The following is a 27,227-nucleotide window of genomic DNA, read 5'->3' on the forward strand; positions in this document are numbered from 1 at the left end:
GGCCGCGGTGTATGACACCTCCCCCCCCCCTCTCCACCAAAACCCTTCCCCGATCCCTGCCGAAACGGCTCACCCAAGCGCACCCGACATGGCCCAGCTATTCGCCATGCTGGCGGCAATGACAGCGAGAATGGATGCGAATACACAAAAAATGGATGCGAATACACAACAAATAAACGAAAAGATGGATGCATTCACAATCGCAATAAAACGCATGAAAACTAAAATGGAAACAAACATGAAGGAAGAAACGAAAAAGCTGCGGGGTGAGACGCAGAACATGGGCCGATGCCTGCAGGCGGGCATGAAGGCCGTGACCAGGGAGCTGGGAATGGCGACTCCACGTGTGGGAGCGAACGAGCTGGAAGGGGGTGCAACGGCTGACAGGCCCGCGGTGGAGGCGGGTGAAAAAATAATTCGGGGGCGTGTTGGGCGAGGGTCGTGACAGAGGAATCGACGGTGACCAAAAGGGAAAAATTAAATGGGGGGACCAAAACGTGTGAGACGAGACACGAGGTGACGACGACAGAAACTTATAAATGTATTGAGACACGGGAGACAGAAAAAATAGAGGAGAGACAACACGATGAAGACGGGGTAAGTGACGTGCACACACACAAGGAGGTAGTGGAGGATAGTGAGGTTGGGCTCGCGGAGCGTGAAGGGACCCAGTGCGAGCACCTGGATGGCCTCCTCCAGGAACGAGGGGAGGGAGTCTGCCCCCTTGAGGCGAGTCACGACCAGGTGAGTTCGGTCGTGCTTCGCGAGGTTGAGGGGACGAGTGCTGCGGACGGGTGCACGGAGAGCTTGGGGGGTATAGAGGCCCCGGAGACCCTTGTGGGGACACAAATCCCCAGTGTGGTTGTCCCTGTGTGTGTGGTGAAAGGTGTGAGTGCGTCCCCGTGTGTGGAAGCGACCCCGTGTGTGAGTGGTGTGGTGGCGATGGTGCCAGAGTACGTGCTTCCCAGCACGCCGTGTGTAAAAGGGGCACCGCGGGTGAGTGAGGCACGGAGTGTGGATGAGGAACCGCGAGTGAGTTCCCCCGCGTGTGTGAGTGAGGCCGTGTGTGTGAGTGAGGCACCGCGGGTGAGTGCCCCCGCGTGTATGAGTAAGGCACGGTGTGTGGATGAGGCACCGCGGGTGAGTGCCCCCGCGTGTGCAAGGGAGACCGTGTGTGTGAGAGAGCGGTATGTGAGGGAGATGTCGGTTGGCATGCGGGAGCACGCAGCCGCGTCTCCCGGTGTGAGTTTGATGGAGTGGAGTGTGTGCGTCGTAACACGCAGGTGTGCGTGGGTGGAATGGAGGCGACGACGGCGACATGAGAGGAAAGAAAGCCGAGTAGCGACTGTAGTTGTTTCGGGGACCGTGCCGGGTTCACCCAGCAGTGAGCACGCGGTCCGTGCTGTGCAACGCACGAGACCGCCACGTGCTCGCTTGCGAGAGTGAAGTCCCGGTCCGGAAACGCACGCGGTGGATTTGCCGATCCCGCGGACGGACAAAGTTTAGGCAGGACTACGGATTTGGACCGGACGGGTTCTCCACGCGATCGTGTGTTAAGCTCCAACGGGCAAAGCACATGTGTTCGCGTGGGGAACCCCTCGAGACGTGGGGCTTGTGTTTTTTTTATGCGCACGGTGACGCTATGGCTGCTCGTGGGGTTGGAATCCGGCAGGAGGGGTATCCCTGCCGGATGGCACCGTCCAAGGAGGGACGAGGAACACGTGCAGCTGCATGACGTCACGGGCAGGTGTAAAGTGCGCGAGCTCTGAGTTGCCGCGCAGGTGCTGCGCATGGGGAAAAAAAAAAAAAAAAGCAAGCCTCACTTTCGGGTGCACAGGATTCCTGGGCAAGGGGTGGAAGACCCCCTTACCGGGGCACAGGATGGAAACTAGTTAGGGGGAAGGGTTAGCTTAGCTAGACCGACTTCATGGGGCAGGGGTAAGTCCTCATGGAGTCCGTGGAATGGATTAGTTAGAGGGATTGTAGCCAGATTTAGGTTGGGAAATAAAATGAATTTTTGAGTTAGGAGACAGAGACAGACTTTGGATGTGTAGTGGGGACGTAGCTTAGCTACGTAGCGTTAAAAGGAACGTGCTATAGTATAAGGGACGACGTGGGAGCACGAGTTAGTTAGGGGATGTAGTTAGAAGGATGGCAGAGTTCAGTGGTGTGTGTGTTGAAGAGTTGGTGAGTGAAGTGGAAGCATGTGCTTGGTGAGTGAGTGAGGCCAGCGGGTCTGTGTGTATGGAGTGAATGGGGACTGCATGGTGCGATGAGTGATTGGGGGGAGGAGTGACTCCCGCCCAAGGGACCCCGGGGTCAGTATAAAGTGAGTTAGGGGGTTAGTCAAATTGAAAAATGGAGGTCGTTTTGTTGTTGGTGGGAAAGTAGGCTCGAGACCCATTTGGAGGGGTGCAGGAGCCCTGTTGACGGGCTTGGGAGCGTGGCTGCGAAAGGTGAGTATCGCTGAGTGGGTACCCCGGGCACCAGGCTAGTCGGCCGTGGTAGGCCAAGGGCCCATGGGGGGCCGGGATAGTGTAGTGGGCACGGGTGCGCCTGCTTGGTGCGGGGGCCCGGGGCGCCATTAGCCACGTGGGCAGTGTTGTGGGCACGGGTGACCCTCGGAAAGGGGCCTGGGAGGCCAGCCTGCCACGTGTGCGTTTCAGGGGAGGTGCCGTGGGGGGCACTCCCCGGTGTTAGGGAGCTGGTAGGCTGGGAGGCAGTGTAGTGCCCGGGGGTGCCATCGTCGGAGATTCGGCAGAGGGTCGTGCCTGCCAAAGGGAGCCACGTGTCCCAGCCAGGAGACCGTGTGAGGGCACGGAGCGAAAATTGGGGGGCGAGGCCCGAAATTGTGAGGACACCAACATAGGCGACGGGAATCTGGGTTGTTAGAACCAATAGTTTAAGCAAGAGGCGCTTGTTGAAAGCCCCGGGGTAGTTTAATGGTTAAATGGATAGGGTAGATTAGGAAGTGTACCCCTCCGCACCATCCATCCCCTCGCTGTCGTTGTGGGCCGCTGGACCCACTTGGTGTTAAGATCGCCGAACTCTGGGGAGGCCATTCTGAGGCTTCGTTGGGCCTCGACACAGGACGCTAGCTCTCCCTTATTCCCCTCCGGGAAGGGAACGTCGGGGTTGGGAGTAGGCTAGGTGACAGGATAGGTTAGCCGAACAAGGACGATAAATGGGGTTAGGGGACGATTTATAGTGGGGAAGTAAAAATAAAAACAACAAAAAAATAAGTTGGGGCTAAATTGGGGTTTGACAAATTAAGGGAGTGGGTATGTACAGTGACAGGCAAAGGCGATAGGTGGGAGGGAGACAGGTAGGTAGGTCCGAGCCCGACTTCCAAGTGGCCAGCACCACCGCACTCCCTCCACCAACCTCCACTGAACGGCAAAGGCTGGCCAACTTCATCTGCCGGCTGGCTGTTTTTCTTCAAGGCCTGTGCCAGCCCACTTCATCGGCAGCTGTTGTGTTGCTGCAAGGCCTGTGCCGGCCGGATCATCTGCAGCTGTGGTACTGCAAGGCCTGTGCCGGCCAGTTCATCTGCCGGCTGTGTTTGCCTGCAGCGGCCTTCTTCTGCGGGCTGTGTTGCCTGCACCTTTGCCATGCCATGCCCACTGCCCATGTTCACCAGCCCCGTTCAATTTTTGCTTTGCCCCCCCCCCCCTGTTCATTGCCATGTGCGCCAGGATCGTAAAAACAACAGTTTGCAAGCTGCAAGAACTGCCCTGTTGGCAGCTACAACACGGGCCTGCAGTGGCGGCCCGTGCACCGTGTTTGTGTTCATCCATCCATTCGTTGTGTTCATTGCGTGTGCCACTTCAGCTGGCACGGAGACTGCGTTTGTGCAGCCCATGCACCGTTGTGGTTCACTGCGTTCAGTTCAAAAAAGGAAGGCCTTGGACTGCGTGTGAGCAGCCAGCCACGTTCCCTGTCACCTGCATTGTTTTGAGCCAGAGACTGCATGCGAGCAGCCTGGCTCCCTGCTAACTGTTTTCTTTTGCAGAGTTCAATGATCCTGGGCCATGGTTTAGTGTAAAATTTGTAAGTTAAGGTTAAGATGTACTGTACATATGAGTGCGCCCCCGGCATGTTTGTCTTAGCGCCGGCAATTTTATTTAAGTCGTCCGTGTGAGTGAGTTTGTTTCGGTAGTTACGCAGCCCTCAGGTTATTTATTTTGGGGACATGAATACCATGAATGTCGCACTCAGGGATCCGTAGGTAAAATGTACTAGGGAAAAACTACACATGATGGCACACGAAAATTTGACGACTCGGGACGAGTCTGTAAAAAGGGGAGGGGGTAGTGTTGTGGTTACCAAATTCGCAAACCACCATTCAGGTCCCTGAGGTGAGATATCTCGGTAAGTATATGTGTAGTTAGGCCCAAACCCGTTGTCTAGAGGGAATAAATGTCATTCATGCGGGCTGCGACTCTTCAGGATAGCCGTTTTTCTTTTACTATCTTTATTTTGGACCAACCGCCATTGTTACCACCACCAACCACAACATCAACCACCCACCGCGGCGCCGCTTCACGTCACACCTCGCAACCGTCGCATCGCCACCATTCTTGCGCCGCTTGTGGGTACCGGTGTTGGACTCGTGCAGTGCGCGCGCCGAACAGCGTGTACAAAACCACGGATTTTCAGCTCCAAAAACGGATCAAAAACGACACACGCCCACTTTTGTTCCGTCCAATCGGTGAGCGAGGGGCGATTTGGCCCCGCCTCCAGGGTGTTGGAGGGCGGTCGCTATATGCAAATTTATGGATCAAAATGCATTCACGCCCACTTTTTCTCGGGCCAATGGGGAGCGAGGTGAAAGGTCGAAGGCAGGGGGTCAAAGATGAGAGAGCGAAGCCACGGGGCTTATATAAGCGACCGCGTTCGTCAAGTCAAGAGAGTTAAGACTTCGCAGCCGGTGGAGTTGGGAAGAAGAAGCAAGAAGGAGTCGTCGTCGTCGTCGTGTGCGTTGGAGTCGGAGCGAAGAGGACGGAGCTGTGGAGAGGCGGTGAAGGCAGACGAGGGGGTGCTCGCGTCGTGCCGGGAGCTGCACACCAGGGAGGCCGACGGCGCGACCTGGTCGAGGTGGAGACGCTCGTCGCGGGACTCGAGGCAGAGTAGAAATCCTCCTTTCCCCCGAGCATCAGCAACCCCCTCCTGTTTCCCCCCGCGCTGAGATAGTGCGACCAAGGGGGCCCCTTTCCCACCCCCTACCAGACACTGTCCGCGAGGCCCGCGGAGTTGAGGCACCATCGCCGCTCCGCGTCTCATCACCAGACGGGTAGGCCCGACCCGGTCTCGGCCTCAGGCCCGCCTCATCCTTGAGGGTTCTCTTTTCTTTTCCTTGGTTTTGGGTATGTGTTGTCGGCGCCGTCTGTGAAGTAAAATTGTATAAGTGTTGCCGTGTGCTCGCGTAATCGGTATTAGATCTGCATTGTCGCATTTGCTTTTTGTGTAAAATTGCATTGTGTTTCTTTCCTTTTCTATGTGCTTTTGGTGGAATTGAATATGTGTGCTTTCCGTTCATCGCGAATAAATGTGAGTAGGGTGAATATACTGGTTCTAGCTCACTTTTCCCCATGTAAATGAATGGGGGATTTTCAGCGATTCCCTTTTTTTTCCCCTAAAAATAAACCCCCTTTTTATCCGTTTTTCCCTGCTGTGCAGGGGTTTGGCTTTTTGTGAGGCAATGTTTTATGGTCGGATGCCCTTCCTGGACGCCTCTTACAACACAGGGATATGGTACACCTATTCTAACCGGGGCATACACCGGGACCAGTATACTGGTACTCATTTCGCCGACCTCGGAAGGATGACAGGCTGAGTCAACCCCCTGGTGTTAATTCAGCAGCTGAGCGGGATTCGAACTCGGGACACTGGGATCCCAAGCCGCCACCCTAACCACTAAGCCAACACCAGGCTTTGTATATATATAACCAGGCTATCCCAAGGTATATTTATTTGTCTCCCCTTTAACCTGGGGGTTGAACAGCTCACTCATTGAACCTATAAAGATTTGTTCATTCTCAAATTCCTTCAATAGTTTAATTTTCTTTGCACAATAATCCCCATCTAAAACATTTGAATCTTTATATTTTTTAAGATACCCCTTTTGTGCCATTACGAAATGATAAACTTCTCTTAATGATCTCATCTGACCACCGCCCGAGTTGCAAATCATTTTTGTGTATAAACCACGCCATAAAAAAGTTTTGTTTCAAATGTTTTCAGTTCATGCCGTGAAAATGAGGAAGTGTTTTTGACACGGTCGTGCTGTGTGGTTTTAGACAGTCATGCTGTGAAAAAATAGGAACTATTCTGTGAGACAAGGTCTCGTGTTTATATTTTATCTCAGAACACGAACTGAAAACATTTGAATCGAAACCATTTTAAGTATGTTTTGTAAATGATTCATACAATCGCCCAGTTATTTTCCAAGCTGTCATTTCCTGTGGCCGCACCCAATGTTTCGGGAATTTTCTCATTGTAAGCCTTATAAGTGATTCACCAGACAAAGTTTCTGCCAGACGGGATTTTCATTTTTACAACTGAGACATGGATGATCTCTCTTCCGATGAAGGCAAAAGCTTACTACAGAGTTGGTAAGTTTGTTTGGTTTTCTCTTTGAACGATGAAGCAAATGATTATTAATTAAATCATGATAATTCTGATATATATATATATTTTTTTTTCCCTGACAGGGCATTGGAAGAAATTGAGTTTACGTATCACGACGTGGTTCATGAAATTAATACTCTTATTGAAGAGATCAATGATTTTAGAAGAGAATTGAAAGACATTTTCAATGAGTGGCACGAAGTCTTATCACGTCCTATCATCTCGAATGAATTAAACCAATGGTGAGACACGTGTGTCTATGTGTGTCTATGTGTGTGTGTGTGTGTGTGTGTGCGTGTGTGCGTGTGTCTATGTGTGTCTATGTGTGTGTGTGTGTGTGTGTGTGTGTGTGTGTGTGTGCGTGTGTGTGTGTGTGTGTGCGTGTGTGTGTGCGTGTGTGGGTGTGTGTTGCTTTCCCTGTCTGTCTGTCTCTTCATCTATACCCTTGACTTTTTTTTTTTTCAGCACTATCGCACAACATCAGCTGTTGAAGCAATCTTGTACAACACATGATTTTCTGGAGGTAAATATTTCTGAATTATTATTAATATCACTCTCTCTTTAGAATGTCGTCTAATGTTGGTTGCATTATTAGTTTGAACGCGGTTTTGTCAGTACACTGGAATTAATTTTATTGACCTTGAAAGGATGACAGGCTGAGTCGGCCTCCTGGTGTGTTAATTCAGTGGTCAACGAGGCTTACTCATATTACCATGTAATTATTATCCACTTTTTGTTTCAAAACAGAATATGGTGTCTGAGTTTCGAAATCACAAGACATCTGGAGAAGATTGCTGGGAAAGATTATACATTCTCGCAAATGAATATTTAATATTTTCAATATTAATAAATTATATTTGTTTTGTATACAATTACTTGATTCTGAATTACAAGAAGAGGATCAAAACATGAAGGGAGGGTAGGTGCGCCCTCCCAATGACCCATCACCCCTCATCCCATCCCTCCCCTCCCATGTGTGTGTGGGGAAGGGTGGGGGTGGGATGAGGGAGGTGGTGGGTCAAAGGTGGGGGCGCACAGGGGGATGAGGGGGTGGGGGCTTGTGTGGGAGGGGCTTGTGTGGGCGGGGCTTTGGTGGGGCTTGTGTGGGCGGGGTGTGGGTGGGGCTTGTGTGGGTGGGGCTTGTGTGGGAGGGGTTTATGTGGGCGGGGCTTCGGTGGGGCTTGTGTGGGCGGGGTTTATGTGGGTGGGGCTTGTGTGGGAGGGGTTTATGTGGGTGGGGCTTATGTGGGCGGGGTTTATGTGGGTGGGGCTTGTGTGGGAGGGGTTTATGTGGACAGGGTTTATGTGTGTCGAGTTTTTGTGTGGAGCTTGTGTGGGTGGGGCTTATGTGGACAGGCGTTATGTGTGTGGGGTTCTTGTGTGGAGCTTGTGTAGACAGGACTTATGTGGGAGGGGTTGATGTGGGCAGGGTTTATGTGGGCAGGGGCGAATGTGGATGAGGTTTGTGTGGATCAATGGATGGGTGGAGAGATGGGTGGATGGGTGGATGAGTGGAGCTTGTGTGGATGGGTGGATAATTTTTTAATTAAATAAACATGTTGTGTGTGGGGGAACTAATTAACTAATCACTAATTATGTGAATATGGGTGGAGCTTGTGTGTGTGGAGCTTGTGTGGAGCTTGTGTGGAGCTTGTGTGGAGCTTGTGTGGAGCTTGTGTGGAGCTTGTGTGGGGTTTGTGTGTGGTGGGGTTTATGTGGGTGGGGCTTGTGTGGGTGGAGTCAAAAAGGGGCGGAGTCAAAAAATTTCAATTTATTGGAGCTTGTGTGGGGTTTGTGTGTGGTGGGTTTGTGTGGGGTTTGTGTGGGTGGGGCTTGTGTGGGTGGAGTCAAAAAGGGGCGGAGTCAAAAAATTTCAATTTATCTTTGTCTTTTGTAATTCCTGTGAATAAAATGAACCTAAAATCTCTTCCCCTTCCAAATCATATATCTTATAAGTCCAAGGAACCGTATCTATTACATCAACAATTTTAAAAAGTTCTTTCGTCCATCGTTCAGTAAAACCCTTTTCAAAATGAGATTTCCACCTATATATTCTTACGATATCACCAACTTTGAACTTAGGTTTTCTGACATTAATCTCTTTTTCATATTTTAATTTTGTAAATGTTTCTGATGGCTTCATATTCGTTGACGTGTGAATCGTGTCATTATACTTATCCACAATATCCTGAATAAAAGATAACCATTGTTGTGAACCGAGTTGTGTGAATTTTTTATATAGTCTCTCTTTTAAGGTACGATTAAAACGTTCAACAACAACTGCCTTCCCTTCATTAAAGGTACTGTATAATGTAATACTGTTATTTTTTAGAAAATTCATAAATGTCTTGTTATAAAACTCTCTACCCTCATCAGTCCACAATTTTTTAGGTTTTCTCTTACTTTTATTAAATATCTGTTGAAAAGCTAACATAAGAGTATTACCTGTTTTGTTTTTTAAAGGGACAACCCACGCATATCTACTCCTCAAATCAATAACGGTTAAAGCATACTTGTACCCCTTATCATTATTGAGTTCAATCAAATCAGCAGACCAGATATAATCTACTTCCTTGGAATAAACTTTCCTTCTCTGAAACTTTGTGAATATTGGTTTATGTAATTCATCAGCTAATTGCTCTTCAGTCTTAATGGCATCATTAGAGCCTATGAGTTTTTGAATTTCCAAGTCCAAGTTTCAATTTAGCACTAATCATCTTCTTCACGATGAACCTATCAACTTTTTCTCTCAAGGTTGGATTTTGTATCAGAGACAAATTATACAACATTTCTCTATCGGCTTCATGCTTTTCTTCCAACGTTGTGGTATTCCCATAATCAATATCGTGTCTCATGCACACTTCATCAACTCTATTGATTGGTTTACTCCAGGATTTAGGATTGTCTGCCTCATCTAATCTTTTATCCAAGTTTGTGCCTGGACCACAGAAAGAATACCCTGGAAGATGTAATTCACGTGGTATTCCAGTAGTTGTAAATTTACTTCCTGATAAAAACTTTTGTATATCTCCTCCGAGTTTGTGTTTGGAGATAAATTGATTTTTTTTTGAACCACACACCGAACATATACCTTTTTGGATAACCCTGTTATTTTTACTTTTAATATATGAAATATTTTTAGTATTAGTTTTCTTTTTACATTTGAGACAATAACTCATTTATTTATGTGAAAAAGTCCTGCAGAGTGCGAAAACCTTTTTAGTTTCCAACATGCACATTTGAATCTTAATTTTTAAAACATAAAGAATCCTAAGAAATGCCTTCACTCTCTCCTCCATTTATTTAAGAAAAAACTTGAATTAAAATGAATAGCTTGACGATGTCAATAGTCTTGAAGAAAATATTGCAAATAGACTTGTCAATTCTTTGTTTTCCTCCTCGGTGGGTTGAGTTATTTTCTGTAATACCGCCAATCTTTTTTGAATCTCACTGGTTTCCATATTTTGATATTTATTTTGTCTCGCTCTTTCCTCCCTCTCCTCCCTCTCTCTCTTCTCTTTTTCCTCCTTCTCTTTCTTCTCCCTCTCCTCCTTCTCTCTCTTCTCTTTTTCCTCCTTCTCTTTCTTCTCCTTTTCCTCCTTCTCTTTCTTCTCCTTCTCCTCATTCTCCTTTTCCTCCTCTTCCCTCTCTTCTTCAACTCCTTCCTCATCCCTTACTATCCTTGAATCGTTTACACCCCATAGAATATTATACATATATTCATCAGGATTTCTTGTTATTCCTGCATCGAAAATAATTTTTTTTACAACAGGAAACCAATAAAATTTCTTTTGAATTTCTAAAAGAGCCTTACCTTTTCTTAACTCTATAATTTTTTCATTATTTAACATTCTAATTAAATCTAAAGTTGTCGGTTTATCAACATCAGCATAATGCCAATCTTTTATTGAAAATACCTCATTCTTATGTTGTAGAACATATTTATTAAAATACCGAATACCCTTTTCTTGAAGGTATGCTTGGACACAGAAATGATAATTTTCTTGAAGCCTTCTTGCTGTCATTTATGTATTAGAAATATATGTTAGAATAATATTATGGCACGAAACACCTCCCCATCTTCCCATAGTTAAATCATTTTGTATTTCCTTACTTATTATATATAATCCTGTTTTTTCTGTTTTCATGAGATAAACAAGGGCAAAACCATTATTATATTTACCCTTATTAAATTCTTTTATTTGTTGTTTACTAATCGTGGACCCACAAAACTCATTCTCGATACCAAGTGGATAATATTCTTCCTTACGAGACTGATTTAATTGTTCCAGGTCTTCGAGGTTAATTTTAAATGACCAATTATACCCTAAATCATTCATATCATACCCCCATTGTTCTATTCTCATACAAACGATACGCCCTTCTTTATAAAAATTTATTTTAATTCGAACTGTGAATTCTGTATGACCTGGAGATAATATCAACACTTCTGTATCTTTGGAATACACAGCCGTTTTATTTAAGTATATATATTGTGATAAATCGCTTAATCTCACCAAGTCATTCGCGTCAGTTGGGCTTGGATAATTTTTTAATTTATAAGCATTTTTCATGTTAATATTTTTGTTTATATTATATTTATGTCGTTCAGCCTGTGCCTTTGTATAATAATTTGATAAATCAATATCCAGTTCTTGAGATACACCAAAGATAGAACCATCTTTACCAACATAAGTCATTTATATTAGATTAAAAATAATATCATAAAATTTTTTATTTTTGTTGAGTTGAAATAACACATATAGACATAATTGACCACAACACTTGGAATTTAATTCTTGGACTTGAAATGTTTGATAAACACCATTCTGTAAGAATTTTATGACTTCAACAGGTGGTGGAAGACCAAAACTATCAAAATAATATTTGTCTTGATTATTAAAAATACAAACCCAATGAGAACCGTTCCCATTATTATCTTCTAAGTTCATAATAATATTCTTTGTATGTTTCGGCACATTTGTTAATTCATCTCTCATACAAATAACCACATTTTGAATTTTTAATTTCTTACAATATTTGGCAAGTTGTAAATTTGATGTTGTATTCTTTCCAAATTCTTTCAACCACTCATCAATGCTCATTTATTTATTAGAAAGATATAATCCATTACCTCTTTTCGTTAATTTTACACCTGCTTGTGCAATAGAAGAAAGCATATCTCCAACTAACAATCTCGCTTTATCAGGCAGACCTTCAAGTTTTTCAGCAAAATCTACAATTACGCCACTTCCACTAATTTGTTTCTCCAACTCTTTGTTATGTCTTTCCAATTCTTTTTGAGCCTGGAGTTGAGCCTTCCTTTCGTTGGCAGTTTTCACCGCTGTTGAAATACCACCCGTCAATGCTCCAACCGCACTTAAACCAGCAAATAAAGGAATTAGAAATGGGAGAAATCCTCCACTCGTCTCTCTTATTGAATATTTTTTCAACATTGGTTTTGTCATTTTAATTTTAAGTGAGCCAGTGTCATTCAAGATTTTAACCTGTTCTCTTGTGAGCAAAACATCAATTCTTACTGCTCCTTTTCTCTGAATTGTATTAACGTTAATCGTACAAGGCTTTTGATTTTGAACACAAGATGATAGTTTATGAAGATTGATTTGATTAACATATACCCCAGTTGGTACTTTGCCACTCATTTATTTAACAAAAAATTATGTGAGACTAATCATCACACCATTATCTGTATTAATCTGCAATTCTGTTTCTTCCAAAAGCAAACAATATGTATCAACTTCTTCACTCTCTCCTCTTTCAATGTATAGGGAAGTATCCACTCGATTAGACTTTATAGTTTCCTTTTGCGCGCTCAGGTCAAACGCATAGATTGTATACAAACTTTTAAATGCTGTCATATCCAAAATAGGTTCTTTATTTCCATTACTTTCACACACCTTTTGGTAAGACTTGTATGCTTCAGCAAAATCATTTTTTTCCCAATTAATTTCCAATCTATCTCGTGGATAAAATGTTCCATCTAGAGAAACGCGAAGTTGTTTCACCTTAGCATTATCACTCAATGCATTATTCTTATCAGTCGCAGTATCACCATCTGGCTTTTTAAAAATGATCCACAGATATCGTGGCTTTCCTTCCAGAACACCCAAATTCCACGTGTAAGTAGTTTGATTGAGTTTAACGTGTTGACATCTTCTTTTGAGGTATGATACACTGAGTGGTTTCTTTGAGTTAAGTCTTCGATTCAACATCTCTTCTGTTTTAAGATTAGGAGTATATTCACTGATATACCAACTCATCTCCTCAATTACAAATTTATTCTGATCACCAAAAGCATTACCAACACCAAAAAGCAATCTATTTTCATTATCATTCCTTTGTAGTTGAAATCTAATTTTAAGACCATACAGAACTTTATCATGATCACAAAATCCAAATATACCTTTAAGAGGAACCGCCACAGTAAAACTATTTTCTGCTTTTGTATCATCATTATACGCTCCTTTCCTTTGAATATATCCAGGGTCTGTGTTTGTTCCCGTTGACATATCAGGAATAAAACCTTCGACAGACCCCTTTCCCATTCTATCACTGAATGTATAGAGTGTAAATTTTATCATTTCAGATACAGCAGAGACATAATCAACCGCTTCAACTTCTTGTGTTCCAATATACAAACGCACACTATCAAACATTTTCCAGAAGAAATCATTTACAAGTGTAGCGTTTGTGTTATTCCCAGCTTTAGTGAATTTAAATTTACACAACAAGAAACTTTCGGAGAGATTCAAATAGGTTTGTTGATTATTTATTTCAAAACTTTTTGTACCATTCGTATTCCAGTCTGTTCCAGTTATTGCATTTACCTTGAAGTAATCTTCTTTTTTAGTGGAGTTTGAGATAATAATAGTATCATCCAAATCATAGATACTATCAATTGCTTCCATACTTGTATTTATTTAGGAAAAAGATGTTAAAACTTTTGAAACCCTGATCCAAGTATTTGAATTATTTTCTGTCGTTCTTGGGGGACAACTGAGTTTTGCCTTTCTTAATTTCTTTTATTGCTTGTAATTTATGAGATTCCTTCTGAGCATCTTTTATACTCTTTACAGCACCTGCTACATTTCCCACAGCAGAAGCAGTTGAACCAATTAGATCTTTATGTTTAAGAATAGTTGAACCAATACCCATGAGAGTATCAATTATCCCATCTCCTCTAAATTGATGTCCAACACCCCTTTGTCTCTTAGGTTTATAGTATCCTCTACCAAGATACATACCTTCACCCTTGTAGTATGGGGAAAGGAACATCCCATCCCCTGTAATTATTTTATATTTTCCCAACTCGTGTTTCCTCACAATAACCATCGTATTTATTTATTGGAAAACTTCACGTAGGTGAATTCTGATGGATATAACTTCTCCATTAAAAGAAATCACCACGATTATCTTGGTCGGTTATCCTAAAATTTACTCTGTGTATGGTTTTTCCTGACACAGGTAGATAAACCAAATTTTTGGGTTCCATATTGAATTTATAACCAATTGGGGTTGAGTATGCACTGAATGAAAATATTGTATTTGTTTTTTTTCCATCATTATAAGCACCATCAATCAAATCACAGTGAATTAACACCGAATTTATTCCTGAGGATATTTGAATGACATTATCACTGTAAAACGTCCCATTAGTTTCAATCTTTTTGAGGAGAAACCCAATAACTCTCTAAATGAATTATCAATTGTGAAATCAACCTTGTAGTTATTTTTAACTTTAATCGTTGATTTTGAAGTATGTTTTTGAATGTTTATAACAATATTTTTTGGTTCATCACCCTGTTCTTTCATAAGACGAGCAATTTCGGAAGATATTTGAGAAATCTCATATGCTCCGGGTGAGACTGTTATCGTTTTGTATCCACTTCCGGGATTATAACTAAACTTGTCATTTTTATCAGTTATATTAAATAAGGTATTATAAGTTTCCATGGACAATAAAGATGCCTCATATTCTTTTGTTGTGTCAAGTTGTAGTGGGTATGGGAATGAAGATGTGTGGTCGCTTGTTGTGAAATTGAAACTAAGGATTGTGCTTCTCATCTTATTTAATATGAGATAAAATGTCTTTATATTGATATTTATTAATTATTTTCATGTTCATCAACTGGTCTAAAATGGCTGATGCTTCATTAAAACAATTGTTATTTCCAGCCTTCTGACTGCCTAACAACAATAACAGTCTATTAACTAATTGCGATGGGTCATTTGGAAGAAAACTAACACCTGAACCAAGGATACTTAAAGCCTGAATAATGTGTTTCTCCTTCTCATTCTTCCTACTTTTACCAGAAAGAATAACCTTATAATTTAGAGTGTTCAGCAAATCAATATATACTCTATCATCATTATTTTCCATATCCAATGGTTTATCAATATACTTTGATTCATCCTTCACAGTTGAACCTTGTCTTCCATCTTTTGTGAGAAGAAACATTAATCTCGGAGTTAGTTTAACAGGGGTTGAGCAGAACTTAAGAACCTTAATTCATCATTAAATATCAATACCTTTTCTTGAACAAGATGAAATATTGCTGGTTGTTCTGTTGGAATGAGTCCTGCTTTGGTTTTTGAATCCGCTGAATATTCATTGTTTTGAACAGCATTCACAATATAATCAGGGGGTTGATTAATCTCTTCCAGTTGTTGAAATAAACCTTCATCATGTTCTAATTCTCCAATATGCTCTAATTCTTCCTCCGTCATTTGACTGAAATCTTTTAACATTTGGAGCTTTCTGGGAGTATATTCTACTGTGGGAACTGTGGAAACATCTTTCATTTTTTCTTGGGAAGTTTTTAAAAGTGGTTTAAAAAATTTCTCTTGTTTTCTTTCAAATGCTTCTTCGCCCGTTAGTTTCTGTCTGCGTTTCTTCTTTATGTCTTCCTGTTGTTTTACAACTTTTGAAACCAACTCTTGATGTTCCTTAAATCTTCTTGCTCTTTCTTTTACATCCATTTATTTATTGTAAAATATCATTTAATGAATTGTAAAGATCAACAGGGAAATTTTCCTTTTCTTCATCATTCAAGTAGATGTGTTCAAATAAATCCTTTTCTTTAAATATTTCATCAAATTCTTTATTAACATTAATGCGAGTTGTAATTTCTTCTTCACTAATACTTGCATCTCTGCTTTTCATACGTTTGCGTTGAGTTTCTTCATCAACATCAAAACCGAATGATAAAATCTTCACTCCACTCAGATGTTTAATAATTTGTCTCGTTCCTTCTGGATTAGTTTCTAATATCCCAACACCACCAGATTTTAGTTTCCTTAACTCACTCTTACAATGTGAATATTTTGTTGTACCAAGAGAAACCTCCTCAAACATTTGACCTTCATTCCTCAATCGCATATGTTCCTCCACTGAAATATAGTGATAATCTTCACCTTTTACTTCTCCAGGTCTTATTGCTCTAGTTGTTGTTGATACAATGCGTATCACGGGGTGTTTTTTAAGTAAATTTACAATATTCTCATTTGTACTACACAAGAACCTTGATTTATGAAAGTTTTTTCCAGAAGCAGATTTACCCACAAGATTTATAATAATAGTTGTCATTTATATATGTAATTGTTTATAAAACAAAAAATATATCCCTTAATATCTCATCTTGTTTCACAACAATATATTTATATTTTTCAGTCGTGTGCTTCATATAATCCTCAAATTTCTTTTTACTACATAATGTAGAACAATTATCTCTCCAAAAATTATTGATATCTATTGAATTTAACTTGAATAAAATAAAAGTATTAGCATTGTTTCTGATGGAACGACGAGGAAGTTGAAAGTACGATTGACTAAGATAAATACAATTACAAGAAGAATGTCTCCCTCTTGTGTAGTAGCTGTCCATTACTGTTTGGTTTCTCTCATTAACACAATCATCAAAGATAACGAGGTTCTTTTTTGATTTATCCAAATCTTGGGGAGACGGTATATCATCCGTTTAATGACTAAGAATACAAGTTATAGGATTTGATTTCTTTTTACATCTCTGTGTATCACAAAATAGTTGAATTATATCTTCAATGTTATAATCATTTAGGTTTTTGACGTTTAAATAAACCGATTATATCTTCTTTTTGAAGACCAGCATTAAAACCTTGTGAGAGTAGTTGATACTCTGGTTGAAAACTCGACTTTGTGAAAATTATTAAATTGTCATAATCTAAAAAGTTGGGAGTGAGGAGCATTTTTAAAAGTAAGCAGGTTTTTCCACATCCACTTGAACCAACTATGAGACATCTTAATGAATTTGGGAGATTTTTATGGTTGTTAAATTTTATCTTATTTTCCCAAATAGGTAAAAAATCATTCATTTATATATTTGAAAAACAGGTTATTTAATTTATTATTGGCTTTTTTAGAAACTCTATATTTTATCCTAAGTTCAGGTTTAATTTCAAGATAATCCATTATTTTATTTATACAATATCTTGTGTTGATATTTCCCTGAAAATTACATCCATGAATAATATACAACAACAATCCTTTGAACATTTCTCTTATACGTTCAGTTTCTTCCCTTGTAAGGAAAGGTGTGTTATCATCCTCATACTTTACATTCATTTCTCTAATCAATCTTGTAAAGTAATTCATTTTTGGTGTAAATCTAAAAGAATTATTTTCCTTTTTATATTTTTTATTATCATTAATTAGAAGATAATCACAGAATATACATTGTTTATAGGCTTTTGACTCTGTGTTTAATCCCCGTCTTTCACACGCAGGACAATTCTCAAATTTGTCATATGGAGAATCAGGAAAGTCTAGCATATTTATAAAGTAAAACTTTACTTAAACTGAAATTCATCTATACTTTCAGTTGTATATTACCATCGATATCGATATACTTTTTTCATTATCAGATTCAACGACAACATTTTTTATATTAAAGGTAATTTTAAAATTATCGTTAACTACTATTGAACGAAATGTCATTTCACCTGATATATTAACATCCTTTATTTCATCAGGATTTACATCTTTAGGGTTGTTGAAAAAAATACAAATTTCTCCTTGCATATTACAGATGGTCTTATCTTTTCTTTCTAAAGCTTCATCCATAAGGTTTTTGTTCTTTGATACTTTTTCTTGTTTCATTGCTTTTTCTAGTTTTGAATATATTACTAGAAGGAGAGGAGAAACTTTTGTTAGAGATACTTTAATTGATGTTCTACCAGGTATACTAAAGGCCCTTCCACTGAAGGAAATTGAAGAACTCATATTATTTACCATAATAGTTTTTATCCAATAGTTGTTATATTTATCTTTGTTCAATTTTACATCCTTGACATATTTCTCAGTATCTTTAACAGATGAAGAGATTGATTGAAACTTGTCTTTTGTGTCTTGAAACATTGTATTTATTAAGTGAAAAAGTTGGAGGATAAAATGGTTTTAAGCACAGATTCACCTTGTAAAACAAACGAAATTTTCATCAAGAAAATTTTAGTTTAAGCAAAGTTTTATTCTATAAATATGGTGAATACAACGTACTGCGATGTTTGTAATCACGAATATAAACATTATAGAAAACACCTCCGAACCAACAAACACACATTTAATCTGTTTCATAAAATATCTCCTATTGAGTTGGAAAGAAAACATTGTGATATCTGTTCAAAGGATGTTTTGAAGAGTAGTTATAATAAACATCTTCAATCACAAAAACACAAGAAAAATGAGTTTAAAGTAAAGGGAGACTATTATATTGAAAACACTGATGGGGCATTTAAAGGGCATATAAAAATAAGGATTTTTCAATTTGGAGAACCCGGTCCATCATCAATAGCTGAATCAATTGAAATAGTGAAACCCGATGTTGAAAAATTTATTAAAAAGACATTAAAAGAAATGAAAACTTTAAAGTTTTATATGGGAGTGAAAATGAATATGAAAAGACAAGATGAAGAACAAACTCCTTATATGAGAACAGATCTTCATTTTATAACATCATTTCAAGATTTTTTGAATAGTGGGGTTTATGAAGAACTATCAAGACAAGAGGAGGATGTTGATAATACAGTGGTAGGAAGTGGATTCAATATTAAAAAAATCATCTTTTTAGATATACACATTCTAAAATCAAACCCTCTTAAAGCTTCTTCTTATATTGAATTACCAAAAGAAATAAAACTAAAGAAGGCAGTTGTTAATATTAAGAACAATGATAATAAATGTTTTCTCTGGTCTGTTCTTGCTCACTTACATCCACCAAAATGTAATTCAGAAAGAGTAAAACAATATATGAAATATGAGAATACCTTGGACATTAAAGATTTTAAATTCCCAATGCCACTAACAGATATTCCTAAATTTGAGAAAAAGAATAATCTTTCTATTAATGTATATGGATTAACGGATACAAACAAAGTTCAAATATTAAAAATTTCAAACAACTATAAAAATGAAGAAACACACATTGATCTTTTATATTTTAGTGTTGGAAAGAATTCACATTACACATACATCAATAATTTATCAAGATTAATCTCTTCTCAGGTATTCAGAACAGCAAACAAAATATATCCTTGTAAGCGATGTCTTAATTCATTTCATACAAAAGAACGATTAGAACAACATTCAAAATATTGTAGTAATCATAAATCAGCTGTAATTACAATGCCTAAACCTGGTGAAAAGATTTCTTTTGAAGATTATAATAAATCTATCATGCACCCATTTGTGATATACGCTGATTTTGAGTGTATCCTTAAAAAGATAAATACTGCTTCTCCTAATCCAAAAGAACCATATACAAATAAATATCAAAAACATATTCCTTGTGGTTTCTGTTATTATATCAAATCATCTGTTGGAGAAAAGTATAACAAACTTGAACATTATCGTGGAAAAAATGCTTCACAAGAGTTTGTAAAACGATTAGAAAAGGATTGTATAAGACTCACTAAATTAATGAAAGAAACAAATGAACCGATGAAATTAACCAAAGAAGAAAAATTAGAATTTAGAATGAACAATATCTGTCATATTTGTGAGGGGGAAATTAAGGAGTCTAAAGTTAGAGACCATTGTCATCTTACTGGTAAATATAGAGGTCCCGCTCATTCCTGTTGTGATCTTAATTATAAATTACCTTCTTTTATTCCAGTCTTTCTTCACAACAGCGCCAACTATGATACACATCTATTTATAAATGAACTTTCAAAAACACCAGGGAATATTTCTGCCATAACAAACACAAGTCAAAAGTATATTTCATTTTCAAAAATGATATTCACAAAACCTTTAACTCGTATTAGGTTTCTAGATTCTTACAAGTTTATGGGAACACCACTAGCCTACCTCGCATCAAATCTAAACTCCACGGACTCTTTTCCAAATCTTAATTCATTCTTTCCAAAAGAGGAAATTCTCACTAAAGAGGAAATTCAGATTAAAGAGAGAATTCAAAGTAAAGAGGAAACTGTAATTAATGAAGAAATTCTAACTGAAGATGAAATTCTAATCATAAAGAAAATTCGAACAATGAATGAAATTCTAACTAAAGAGGAAATTCTGATTAAAGATGAAATTCTGATTAAAGAAGGAATTCTTACGAGAGAGGAAATTCAAACAAGGAATGAAATTCAAAGTAAAGAGAAAATTCTTACAAGTAAGGGAATTTATCCTTATGATTATATGGATTCATTTATGAGATTTAAAGAAACACAACTTCCATCAAAAGAAAGTTTCTATAATAACCTTTATGAAGAAGAGATAAGTGATAAGGAATATAAACACGCACAAGAAATATGGAAATTATTTAAGATAAAGAACCTTGGAGAATATCACGATTTATATCTAAAAACAGATGTTTTATTGTTAGCTGATGTGTTTGAGGCTTTTAGAACACTCTGTCATAATAAAAATTGTTATGGATTAGACCCTGCCCACTATTTCACAGCTCCTGGTTTAGCTTGGAGTGCAATGTTGAAAATGACAAAACAAGATATAGATTTAATCAGTGATGTTGATATGCTTTTGATGATTGAGAAGTCCAAGAGAGGTGGAATATCACAAGTATGTTCAAAAAGATATGCGAAAGCAAATAATAAATATCTCCCAAATTATGATAGTGAAAAAGATAGTAATTATTTGATGTATTTTGATGCTAATAATTTGTATGGATGGGCAATGTCTCAATCTCTACCTTATGGTAAATTAGAGTGGGTGGAAGAAAAGGATTATGAAAAGGCTTTGATGAATATTGTTATTTCTTCTCAAGAGGAATTGAATGACGAAGAAGAAGGTTATTATTTTGAAGTTGATTTGAGGTACCCGAGTGTTCTTCATAATAAGCATAAAGACCTTCCTTTTGCATGTGAGAAAGAAACCCCAAAGAAAGAATGGTTCAGTGATTATCATAAAAGTTTTAATATTAAAGGCAAATCAACAGAAAAGTTATTAACAACATTCTATGATAAAGAGGGATATGTTTTACATCAGAGAAGCTTAAAACAGTTTTTGAGAGAAGGATTGAGAGTAGCTAAAATTCATAGAGTTTTAAAATTTAAACAAAGTCCTTGGGTGAAAAAGTATATTCAATTCAATACAGATATGAGAGCAAATACAAAAGTAAAATTTGAAGGGGACTTTTATAAATTAATGAATAATGCTGTATTTGGAAAGACTATGGAAAATGTTAGAAACAGGCAAAACATTAGATTCGCAACATCTTGGAAAGAAGCTTCGAGATTGATAAATAAACCAAGTTTTGAGAGAGAAGAGGTTTTTTCAGAGAACTTTTCTGCAATTCATATGAAAAAGGAAAGTATTGTAATGGATAAACCAATTTATATTGGAACAGCAGTTCTTGATTTATCAAAGATATTGATGTATGATTATTTGTATAATGACTTAAAGAAAGAGTATGGTGAAAATGTTTCATTGTTGTATATGGACACTGATAGTTTTATCCGAGATATAAAAACTGATGATGTTTATGAAGATATGAAGAAAAATATTGGAGTATATGATACAAGTAATTTCAGCAAGAAGAGTGAGTTATTTTCCAAAAAGAATGAAAAGGTTATTGGTAAGTTTAAGGATGAGTTGGGTGGAAAAGTAATGAGTGAGTTTATTGGATTGAGAGCAAAGGCATATGCTTATAAGTATGGTGATCAGATTGATAAGAGGTTAAAGGGAATAAAGAAATATGTAATAAAGAAATCAATAACTTTTAGAAATTATTATAATTGTTTGATGAATAAGAAAGAAGAATACAGGAAAATGAATACAATAAGAAGTTATAAACATAACATATATAGTGAAGAAGTAAATAAAAAGGCATTAGGAGCCTTTGATGATAAGAGATTTATTTTAGATAATGGAATAGATTGTGTTCCATATGGATATTGTATGATAGAGTGTATAAAATAGATTGCGTTTTAACGATGGGAAGATGGGTTAGGGTTTTTAAGGGCTACCGCCGCGTTTTTTCACAATATATAAATGGTTAAACCAAGTATTAATCAAACTAAAGAGTGGAGAAAATCTCAGTCTTGGTATATAAATGGAAAACATAATGAATGTGAAAAATATCAAATAAGTCTTATTGAAAAAAATAACTAAAACAAAGGTAAATAAAACAAATAAGCGAATCAATTTAAAAAGTAGTACGTTAGAGGATGTAAAGATAAAATGAATATCCTTGAATGGACTGAAAACTTTGATGGTTATCAATTGAACAATGAAAAAACAATTTACTATAATCTCAAAATGATATGTGGCTCAGGAGGTGGTCAGATGAGATCATTAAGAGAAGTTTATCATTTCGTAATGGCACAAAAGGGGTATCTTAAAAAATATAAAGATTCAAATGTTTTAGATGGGGATTATTGTGCAAAGAAAATTAAACTATTGAAGGAATTTGAGAATGAACAAATCTTTATAGGTTCAATGAGTGAGCTGTTCAACCCCCAGGTTAAAGGGGAGACAAATAAATATACCTTGGGATAGCCTGGTTATATATATACAAAGCCTGGTGTTGGCTTAGTGGTTAGGGTGGCGGCTTGGGATCCCAGTGTCCCGAGTTCGAATCCCGCTCAGCTGCTGAATTAACACCAGGGGGTTGACTCAGCCTGTCATCCTTCCGAGGTCGGCGAAATGAGTACCAGTATACTGGTCCCGGTGTATGCCCCGGTTAGAATAGGTGTACCATATCCCTGTGTTGTAAGAGGCGTCCAGGAAGGGCATCCGACCATAAAACATTGCCTCACAAAAAGCCAAACCCCTGCACAGCAGGGAAAAACGGATAAAAAGGGGGTTTATTTTTAGGGGAAAAAAAAGGGAATCGCTGAAAATCCCCCATTCATTTACATGGGGAAAAGTGAGCTAGAACCAGTATATTCACCCTACTAATGTGCTTTGTGTTGAACTGTTTCCCGCTTCGCTTCGTCATTTCTTTCATTGAATCCTCATCTTGCTTCACGTAAAGGGTTGGTAGTGGGCTGAATACGCCCGATAATTAATCGAACCGTCGAGGTCGACGAATAACACCGCTCGGTTATCCCGATAGTACGGAACGGGTCGCTTAAGTGGCCCGTGTCCGAAGTCGACCTGCGGCGAGGTGCGATCGCCCGGTCTACCCTCCGTGTGGGTACTTAGGTAGGTCGAATTTGGCGAGCAACCCTATCCCACGCGGGGGCCGATTGGCTCGATCGCGGTGAGACCGAAAGGTCCACCCGTGACTGGTTCCCGGCGTTAGTCCGAGAGGGTCACGACTGGATTGTCCGTCCGGTGGGCGACGTGCCGCGATTCGAGTTACGTGGCCGTCAGCACGCCGCCGGGCGCGAACCCGTAACAATATATATATATATATATATATATATAAATATATATATATATATATATATATATATATATATATATATAAATGTATATATACACATAGAAATATATATATGTAGAAATATAAATGTATATATACACATAGAAATATATATATAGAAATATAAATGTATATATACACATAGAAATATATAAATATAAATGTATATATACACATAGAAATATATATGTATATATACACATAGAAATATATATATAGAAATGTATATATATATATATATATATATATATATATATATATATATATATATATATATATATATATATATATATATATATATATATATATATATATATATATATATATACACACACATAGAAATATAGATTATACACATAGTAAGATGGATCTATACACATAGAAATATATATATATATATATATATATATATATATATATATATATATATATATATATATATATAGAAATATGAATGTATATATACACATAGAAATATATATATATAGAAATATAGATTATACACATAGTAATATGGATATATACACATAGATATATATATATATATATATATATATATATATATATATATATATATATATATCTATGTGTATATATCCATATTAATATGTGTATAATCTATATTTCTATATATATATATATATATATATTTCTATGTGTATATATACATTTATATTTCTATATATATATATTTCTATGTGTATATATATATATATACATTTATATTTCTATATATATATATATATATATATATATATATTTCTATGTATATAGATCCATCTTACTATGTGTATAATCTATATTTCTATGTGTGTATATATATATATATATATATATATATATATATATATATATATATATATATATACATTTCTATGTGTATATATACATTTATATTTCTATGTGTATATATACATATATATATAGAAATATAAATGTATATATACACATAGAAATATATATGTATATATACACATAGAAATATATATATAGAAATGTATATATATATATATATATATATATATATATATATATATATATATATATATATATATATATATATATATATATATATACACACATAGAAATATAGATTATACACATAGTAAGATGGATCTATACACATAGAAATATATATATATATATATATATATATATATATACATATATATATAGAAATATGAATGTATATATACACATAGAAATATATATATATAGAAATATAGATTATACACATAGTAATATGGATATATACACATAGATATATATATATATATATATATATATATATATATATATATATATATATATATATATATATATATATATATCTATGTGTATATATCCATATTACTATGTGTATAATCTATATTTCTATATATATATTTCTATGTGTATATATACATTCATATTTCTATATATCTATATATATATATATATATATATATATATATATATATATATATATATATATATATATATATATTTCTATGTGTATAGATCCATCTTACTATGTGTATAATCTATATTTCTATGTGTATATATATATATATATATATATATATATATATATATATATATATATATATATATATTGTTACGGATCTGGAAACCATTTGTATTCAACATGCAGATGTCCCAAAAGTCAGTTATGTCGTTAAGTATGTGTGTCGTCAGATCCCTTTCCTTTTGTCTAGTGGGAGAATCAAAGGCGTGCATTGCGATTCCTTTTTAGTTTGGTAATTAAATATTTACATCCAACGAACAACCAACAACCATTCCATTCCCCATCATGATCCACTACCCACCCACTGTCTACAAGCACTCTGACTTGCCAAGGCAGGGTATTGCAGCCGTTCCTTGCCGCTTCCACCAACGTTCCTTCCACAAACGTTGTAACTCTTGCACCATGGCCTGTGCAACATTGATACTGTTACTCGTCAAGCATGAACCCATGTGGAAGACTGGCTGGGATTTCCCGGCAGGGGCCAAGGCACCCCTCCGGAAAGGTGGGCCGTAGGACCTGTCCAATCAGAGGCGGACAGCGAGGTGTGTTCACCAAGGCCCCTCTCCGCTGAGGGAGGTCCATAAATTCCCGAGCACTCTCTGAGAGCGGTGGTCTTTTTGAGGTCTTGGAGAGTCTTATTGGGGTCTTGGAGAGTCTTTTAAAACTTAGTTTGAAGAGTTTTTGGTGGGCATCGAGGCAGCGAACGTGTCTCTGCTGGCCCTCTACGAAGAAGGGAAGAGCGACCCCGACCCTCTCCATGGACCCCGGCCATTCACTACCCGAGCTCCACCACAAAGCTCGAGTCTCACACGTGCGACTGGGGACCAAACCAGCAACCATTGTCAGGTGCCGCATCGTGGAGCACGCCCTTCCTCAGACGGTCAGGTACACCACCGAACTCTGGCCCCCAGCTTGTCTCTCTCCACGGCTGCGAGGGTCCAATAAAGACTCTGGGTTTCTTTTCATTTTGTGTGTGTGTCTGCGTGTGGGCCCATCTTTAAGTGGAACTGAATAAGTGTTTTTGGATCATTGTAAATTCTTCTTGCATATTCGCGTTAAGTCTTGCTTTGCGTCTTCATTTACTGCAAATAAAACTTGTTTGAAATGCCCCTAGTTCGTTTCCGTCCCTTCTTGCATTGGTCCAGCATGGTTTGGATCTGAGTTTAGCCAGGTTTTTATACCCGATAATCCGTTCATTCCAGCCGGCATGGCATTGGCAGTTTCCGCTCGGCTGCACCCGAACCGGAGTTTGTAGTCGGAAGTTAGAACTCTACCGCAGTCGGTAGAGTGACCCGGTTCGAGCAAAACGTGCTGAGAGTGTGGTTTCCCCGGTAGTCGAAATCACGTAGTTAATTAGATAAATTGGTTATAGGTAAATAGACCCTAAGCTACGCGGTTGAAATATTGGCGACCACGGTCGGTTAAACGACCCGCCGGCTCGCGGTGTTATCCAAGCGACGGCCTACAATTCCAGGGAGTTTTGTGGGAGATGATGCAAACCTCCCCCACCTAGTGGTCGTTCTCACCACGATATCTATGTCTATATATATATATATGTATGTATGTATGGATGTATGTATGTATGTATGTATGTATGTATGTATGTATATATATATGTATATATATATATATATATATATATATATATATATATATATGTATATATATATATATATATATATATATATATATATATATATGTATATATATATATATATATATATATATATATATATATATATATATATGTATATATATATATATATATATATATATATATATATATATATATATATATATATATATATATATATATGTATGTATATATATATATATATATATATATATATATATATATATATATATATATATATATATATATATATATATATATATATATATATATATATATATATATATATATATATATATATATATGTATATATATATATATATATATATATATATATATATATATATATATATATACATACATACATATATATATACATACATACATACATACATACATACATAGAAATATTGTTACGAATCTGGCAGCCATGAGCACTCAACATTCAGGTCCCCATAGCTCAGTTATTTCGTTAAGTAAATGTGGATCGATAGCTCCCTTTCCCCCTATGTCTAATGGGAATTAAGTGTACGTGCGCTGCGAAGTTATTTTATAGATAGGATTTTTACCC

At 37.6% G+C, this 27,227-nt stretch overlaps 1 protein-coding gene and 1 long non-coding RNA gene across 7 annotated transcripts in view; both read left to right on the forward strand.

The window, feature by feature from the left end:
- Positions 1-27,227, forward strand: part of LOC147029698 (tomoregulin-1-like) — a 199,346-nt gene that overhangs the window by 122,085 nt on the left and 50,034 nt on the right. The gene's annotated exons all lie outside the window — the stretch shown is intronic.
- On the forward strand, positions 4,439-7,542 carry LOC147029700 (uncharacterized). The gene is made up of 4 exons (XR_015056040.1): positions 4,439-6,614; positions 6,714-6,872; positions 7,096-7,153; positions 7,378-7,542. It is a non-coding gene; the product is annotated as an uncharacterized LOC147029700 (long non-coding RNA).

This window comes from Eptatretus burgeri, chromosome 3 (genome assembly GCF_056783735.1).
Source record: "Eptatretus burgeri isolate ZD-2024b chromosome 3, Ebu_testis_v1, whole genome shotgun sequence".
Taxonomy (NCBI): Eukaryota; Metazoa; Chordata; class Myxini; order Myxiniformes; family Myxinidae; genus Eptatretus; species Eptatretus burgeri.